Source organism: Asparagus officinalis, chromosome 7 (genome assembly GCF_001876935.1).
Source record: "Asparagus officinalis chromosome 7, Aspof.V1, whole genome shotgun sequence".
Classification (NCBI taxonomy): Eukaryota; Viridiplantae; Streptophyta; class Magnoliopsida; order Asparagales; family Asparagaceae; genus Asparagus; species Asparagus officinalis.
In genome coordinates, this window is record NC_033800.1 from 56,541,585 (window position 1) to 56,548,687 (window position 7,103).

The 7,103-nt window shown below is 37.8% G+C and overlaps 1 pseudogene; it reads left to right on the plus strand.

Annotated features, from left to right (window-relative positions):
* LOC109847179 lies at positions 659-6,858 on the plus strand (annotated as a pseudogene).

Consider the following 7,103-nt stretch of genomic DNA (forward strand, 5'->3'; position numbering starts at 1 on the left):
GATAATATACATATACATAATATGTTAAGAGTAAATCATATAGATCATCTTCATTTATGCCTCCAATAGTATTTATCACATTCTTACTCGATTGCCAACACTTATCACTAGGGGTGTTAACGGAGTGGATACGGCTCGGATATGGCACTTACCATATCCATATCCGCTTACTCATCTCGGATACGGATACAGATACGGATATACGTCGGTAAGAAAAATTTATATCCATATCCGTCAAAATTGGATACAGTTACGGATATAGATGCAGATATATACACAGATATGCATGCGGATACAAAAAGGATATGAGAAAACTAGATAGTATTAAGAAAAATATAGTCATGTGATACAAAAAGAGTTCGTTAATATGTTCATTATGATTGAAAAGTTAAGATTAGACATCTTGATCATCAAAATTAACCACAAATCCATAATCTAATAATCGAAACTATCGTAAGAGTGTGACCAATATGTATTCGGATATTTTCGGATACAGATACGGATATTTCACTACAAACCATATGCGTAACCATATCCGTAACTATATCCTATCGGTTATAGATTTGAGTAACCATATTCGTATCCTAACGGATACGGTTACAGATATTTCCTCGGATACGGATACGGTTTGGCACCCCTACTTATCACCTCTGAATTCATGAGAAAGAGAGGGTTATCCTCAATTTATGCTCTTAAATTACCAATTCAAGGATGGTAAGTGCTATAAATTAGTTGAGGATGCATATGCTGTTGGCAATATAGTATTTAGATTAAAAAAATCTTATTAATTTGTGGTTGATCATGATTTTATTAATGATAAAATGAGATGGAATTGAGTAGGAAGCGAGTAAAAAAAGGAATTTATTCATGGGCCATTACTTATTTCGTTAAAATATAATGTTTTGAAATTAATACACGTATTTAGGTTAGGTTGTGAGCAACAGCAGATATTTGGCTGTCCAAAGAGGGAAAGGGAAGGGATAAGGTCAGAAGAGAGCTTGTTGGCGGGCAACGAGGGCCAAGATGGCGACGTGGCAACTGCAGAGAGAGGTGCGAGTGGGACCCGCAGTATCTACTCTGGCTGCTTTTTTGGCGTAGACGTATAAAGTAAACCACGTGGTTGTTGGGCCTTGGCCGGAAGCCTGCGGCGGCTACGGAGGTAAAAAAGAAAAGTAATGATAGGGACACACCCTCTACCATACTCTTAACCATACCATCTCTCTCGTTACAGTGCACATGGCCCACATTAGATTTTAATTTTTAAAATCTCATGTGGGCCCGTGTACTGTAGTGAGAGAGGTGGTGTGGTTGAAAGTGTGGTAAATGGTGTGTCCCTAGTGCCTCTCAAAAAAGAACTCCGAAGTAAACTAATGTTTTCATGAAAGTCTATACCGATGTTATATTTTGCATAGGGAATATTACTCTTCGTCCTTTTTTTTCCAGGGTAGGTTTGACCATTTTGGATTATAAACCACTTAGCTTATAACTCACAAATGGATTGTAAGCAAGAGGATTATAACCAACTTATTTGGTAAATGATAGTTTTAGTAGATTTTAATCTATGTTTAACAGTAGAGCTTATAAGCCACCAAAAAACAAGGTAGTGTGTCTAGCTTATTTTTTGTGGCTTATATACCATAGTAAATCGCTCGTCAAACGTATCAAACTGGCTTATAAGTTATAAAAAGTGACTTATAAACCACTTTGACCAATTGACAAACATAATCTCAAGTCATTCCGGGATATAACCCGAAATAACTTAAAATGCATTCCTTTTCAACTTCATCTATATCCTTTTTTTTAAGACATTTCAGGATAAGATTGTACGATTCATAATAAAAAAGACAAAATAAAGTTCAAACTTCTAAAGTAGCGAAACATCATATCAGAGAGAAAAAAAAAAAAAAAAAAGAACTGTGAGAATTTAAAGACCTAGTGCAAACCAAATAATTATAGTCATTTTTATTATGGCATTGTATATTATTGGTGACCATTAAAATGATAGCATTTATTTTACAGTATCAAATTAATTAATTAATTAAGAAACTTATATAATTAAGAGCATACAATTCAAATTTATTGGCTCCAATTGAGCACATTAAATTAATTCCGTGTTCATATTGCTCTATAGAAGTTAGGCGACAATCTCCTTTATTTTACATTAAATACATAATTCAAATTATGGACTTGAAATTAATGTCTTCTACGTTTAGGTTTTCAAATTTATACTCTAGCTCGACTCTTGTAGGAATTTGACCATATTCTAACCATATTATTGTAAAAAGAAATTTACTCTGAGAGGTTTTACATAAATAACAACTACTAGACTTTATATATGATCAATTTCTAATCAAACTGATTGAAAGAAATGCTATAGGTTTTATTGATGTTATGACTTAATTTTTAATAATTTCGATGCTTATGGCCATGGTATTTGTAATGTTGATTATTCACCGTATCTCACAATTTATAACACTACATATACAATAAGATACATACCGCATGCCATCCTTGCACTTTAGCCGCCTACTTCAACTTTGAACTCTCTCTTTAAAATATATTGTCCACTTGTTTTTCCCATTTTTTTATTTCTCATATATCAACCCATCAAACTAATCCAAGAGTACAGCTAAAATCTATTCTTTTCTTTCGTATTCAATCAAGCCTTATATCTCTTGGAGACTTTGACTTAAATTTGAGTGAGAACAACGTTTCCTCAAAACACGAGGACCGTCTAAAAAGCCCCTAAGTTTTATTTCTTTTTATAATAAGCTATTGGCTTTATGTTTTCATACAAGTCTTTAAAATTTATCTCTATCTTCTAAAAAGCCCCCAGTTTTTTTTTTTTTTGACAACTGAACCCTTAATATCGTAAAAAAAACTTAGGGGTTTCAGGGCCATAAAAAGAAAGTTAAGGGTTCCTTACAAGAGAGGGGCAAATTAAACTTAGGTCCTTCGTCAAAATAGAATGTTAGCACTTCTTTAGAAAGGGTAAAACTTGAGGGCTTATTAAAAGAACTCCACTAAACAAGCCTCCGCAAATTTACAAACAAAGGGTTGTTATCTGAAAAAAAGTGCTCTCAACAAATACCAAATACGTACAGTATATACTCACGAACCTCGTTGTTGTCATGGTAATATCGTAAATACTCCCAAACGGCGGGCTCCAGGAAGTCCGCGCGTTTGGACGCGGATCACATTTAACTCTTTCACACTCTCTAACCCAAGTTAATTTAACCCCAGTTATATATATCTCTCTCTCTCTCTCTCTAGAAACTCTCTCTCATCCTGTCAAAGCTCGTATTTTTACACAAGCGAAGGCTTTGTTTACAACAGAGGAGGTGGTGAAGGAGAGAGAAACTCAAATGAAAAAAAAGGAAGAATAAAGAAGAAGAAGAGGAGACCAACGACCCATCTTTAGTTTTCTCTCTCTTAATTCATTTCATCTGCCTCTCTCGAGCAGGATTTTCATGGTGTGAACAGGAAAACCCACAAAAAGGTCAGCTCTTTTTTCTCTTCTATCTGTTCCTGTTTAGGCTTTTTCTCTGTTTCTTGCTTTTTATTATTATTATTATCTGCTGGGGTTTTTCTTTTAAATTTTCTGGAATAGTTCGTTATTTTAATAAGTTGTATGAAGAGTCTGCAGTTCTTTGATTGGTTTTGTGTTGGATCTGCTGTAAAATTGATTTTTTTCTCTCCCCCAAAGAATCGATCTTTTCTATAAAGGTTTGATTTTGATTGGTTGCTATCCTCACTGTATTATATGTTATTGTGTTTTTTGTTATCCTATTAGTTTGGAATTTTTGGGAAAATATCTAGCTCTGTCTTAATCTGCAAGTTTTACTACAAACCTTCCCTTACCTGATTTTTTTTTGTCATGGATTTTATTCTGTATTTTTTATTAATAATTTTTTTTTTATAATTTTGGGATTAATGATCAGATCCAGTAGATAATAAAGCTCAATTTTCTTCCTTCTGTTTTCGTGTATTTATAAATGAACATGAACAGGTGTCTACTCAATTAAATTTCCATTTTCGAAGCAATTAATCTTCCTTTATTTTTGGCTCTCTGTATTTAATAACTTCCCTTTCAGTAATAAATAGTTCTAATTTGATTTCAATTTTACTTTCTATTTCTGATCGATGCCTCCTCTGTTGGGCACAAGATAACTTCTATTAAAAGAAATTTCTCGGCCTTTTCCTTTGATATTTGCTGCAATTGATCTCCTATTTGTAGAAATCAACCTAATATTGGCCGGCGCCTACTTTGTTTAGATATTAAACACTCAGATTTTTTTATGCAAGTTAAGTTTTTTGTTTCTGAAGAAATTGGATCCTTTTCAGCTGAGTACTTGTAGGATTCGGGATTCTTAATCTTTAATGTTTGACTCACAATGATTTTGTATTTTATTTTGATTTAAAAGAGGGAAAGCCTATAACTTAGAACTTGGGAAAGGATTTAAGAGAGATGAATCATTTATTTAAATTCATTTAATAGCAAAGTGTGAAGAACAAGACCGGACTGAAATCTTATTGTAATTGAATTTTATATCTTGATATTGATGCTTATATTCTCAAATTCATTTCATTCACTAAATTTAGAATACCCTTCAATCTTTCTTTTAATCTTACTCATGCCTGCATCTCTTTAATAGATTTCAACCGGGGGGGCAACTAATATCTATTTATTTTAATTGCAGGTGTTCGTTGAAATTTCCACTCCCAAATTCTTCAAACTCAATTTCAATGGCCGGCTTAACAATGGAAACCATGAACTTTGCCCACAACCTCGACTACCTCCACTTTGTCCCCAATTGCTACGACAACAAGAACAACCCTTTTGCCTCTCTGCAACAACAGGCGGCTTCGGTCGATCGCATAGCCACGATTTGACGCTGACCCTCGGACCCAGTCGCCGACAACTTTGCCGATCTCTCGCCTGACGATGATGAGAGTGACGATGACATCGACGTCGCAGGAGCTTTGAGCGCCGTATGTGGCGCCGTTATCGATGCCGCTTAAGCGCCTGAAAGAACAGCAACAACAGCCAACTGCAGCAACAGCCGACGGAGCCGCCTGGAGCCTGTCGATGTGGCCAAGCAGCCGCCAGTCTCAGGAACAAGCTCGCCGGAAGAGATGTCCGACGAGCCCAGGACGGGATTCTCAAGTACATGTTGAACGATGATGGAGGTCTGCAAAGCTCAGGCGCTTTGTGCTATGGAATCACTCCCGGAGAAACGGCAAGCCAGTGAGCGGCGCCTCGGACCAAACCTCCGGGCGATGGTGCGAAGGAAAAGTACGTTTGACCGTAATGCGGCAGGCCTCGCGATCGCAAAAGTATCAGGCTGATAATGGGATTCAGTGTCCTGCCTGACGGAGCTGAGCTCTGGTCCGGGTGAGCCCTCACTCTCTTCATAGAGCTTCAGGACACGACGCGTGGGGTCATTGCTATCAGCATGATGCAGCACTGTGACCCACCGCAGAGGCGTTCCCATTAGAAGGAAGCGGTGGTGCCACCTCGTGTGGCAACAGGGTCGGAGGACTGGTGGCCTAGTCTAGGGTTTCCAAAGGATCAGAAGCCGCCGCCATACAAGAAACCACACGATCTGAAAAAAGCGTGGAAGGTTGGCGTTCTGACTGCGGTGATTAAACATATGTCGCCGGATATTGAGAAGATACGGAGGCTCGTTAGGCAGTCAAAATGTTTGCAAGATAAGATGACGGCGAAGGAGAGTGCTACTTGGCTCGCTGTTGTTAAACAAGAGGAGGATCTCTACCGTGAGCTCCACCCCGATGCTTGCCTCCCTCCGGTGAATTGCCCTAGTATTGGAACTATCTCATTCAGTAGCAGCTGTAGCGAGTATGATGTTGAAGGTGTCGATGAGTTGAAGAATGATGAGGAAGTGATGAACCAGAAACCTATCATGATGAAGGAGGAGACCAATGTCGAGTTCATCAAGAAAAGGGCTGCTGCTGGCGAGCCTGAGGTGGTGGTGAATGGATGTGTCTATAACTGCAAGAACTCCGAATGCCCTCACAGCGATTATCGCCTGGGATTTCTTGATAGAGGAGCAAGGAACAATCATCAGTTTATGTGCAAGTATCAGAACGATCTGATACCAAATTTTCAGGTGAACGAGAACAAGCCATCAGTGTTCAACATGCCTACGACTGTGAACAATCCCGCAAACAATCCTGTAAATGTAGCCAATGTCTCAAATTTGGGGATTGCTTCAGATGATCAGAGATCGATTGATGAACTGATGAACTTATACGACAACAGTATGAACTCGAATGGGAACAACAATGTTTACAACACCACCACCACCACCCAAGTTATCGGTCTGGGGAGCAATGTATATGAGGAAGTGACGCGTTTCAGTGCCAGCCTCAGCTTCTTCTCTTTCCCTAAGATTCTTGGTCAGGTTGAATCGGGTTATGTCAACCAACCGACAAACAATGTGAACGCTGATTTCAGATTCGGGTCTCCTTTCTCTGTGCCTGCCATGGATTTCAACGAAGCGTCATCGATGATAGCGAATCAAAATAACTCGAATTGGTTCTTCTGAATGAAGCACTGAAGTTTAGGGAGTTCGATGTTAGTGATACTGATCATCTTTATAGAAACCTTCTATATTTGGTTCAGGTGATGTTCATCATCTTCTCCCTGATGTTTAGATATATTTTTCTCTTTTTTCTTTTTTTCTCTCTGGATCAAAACTTGCTTATGTTTATAGACATCTGGTGTTTGAAGCCAAGTCTTGTGATCTTATTCTATATGTACTCTTTGTACCACTTGTTTGTTATAAGGTAGTCCTTGTTGTAGTTTCTACTTATGCTTTTAGTTTCTATTTTTTATGCTGAATTTGTACTTCACTGTGGATGAGTTTTGCATCAACGTAATCAGGTTGTCATTATAATCATCAGATCTGATGATCATCTGGTTCATGTAATAACCATGCTCTTCAGTTCTCCATATGTGCTCTTCATGCTCTTCAGTTCCTCGTATGTAATGTTCATGATGTCTGTTTATTGTCGCTATTTTGTGAGTTTGGTATTCTCTTCTGAATCTGAATGCTGGCATTTGTGTGAGGTCCTCTATG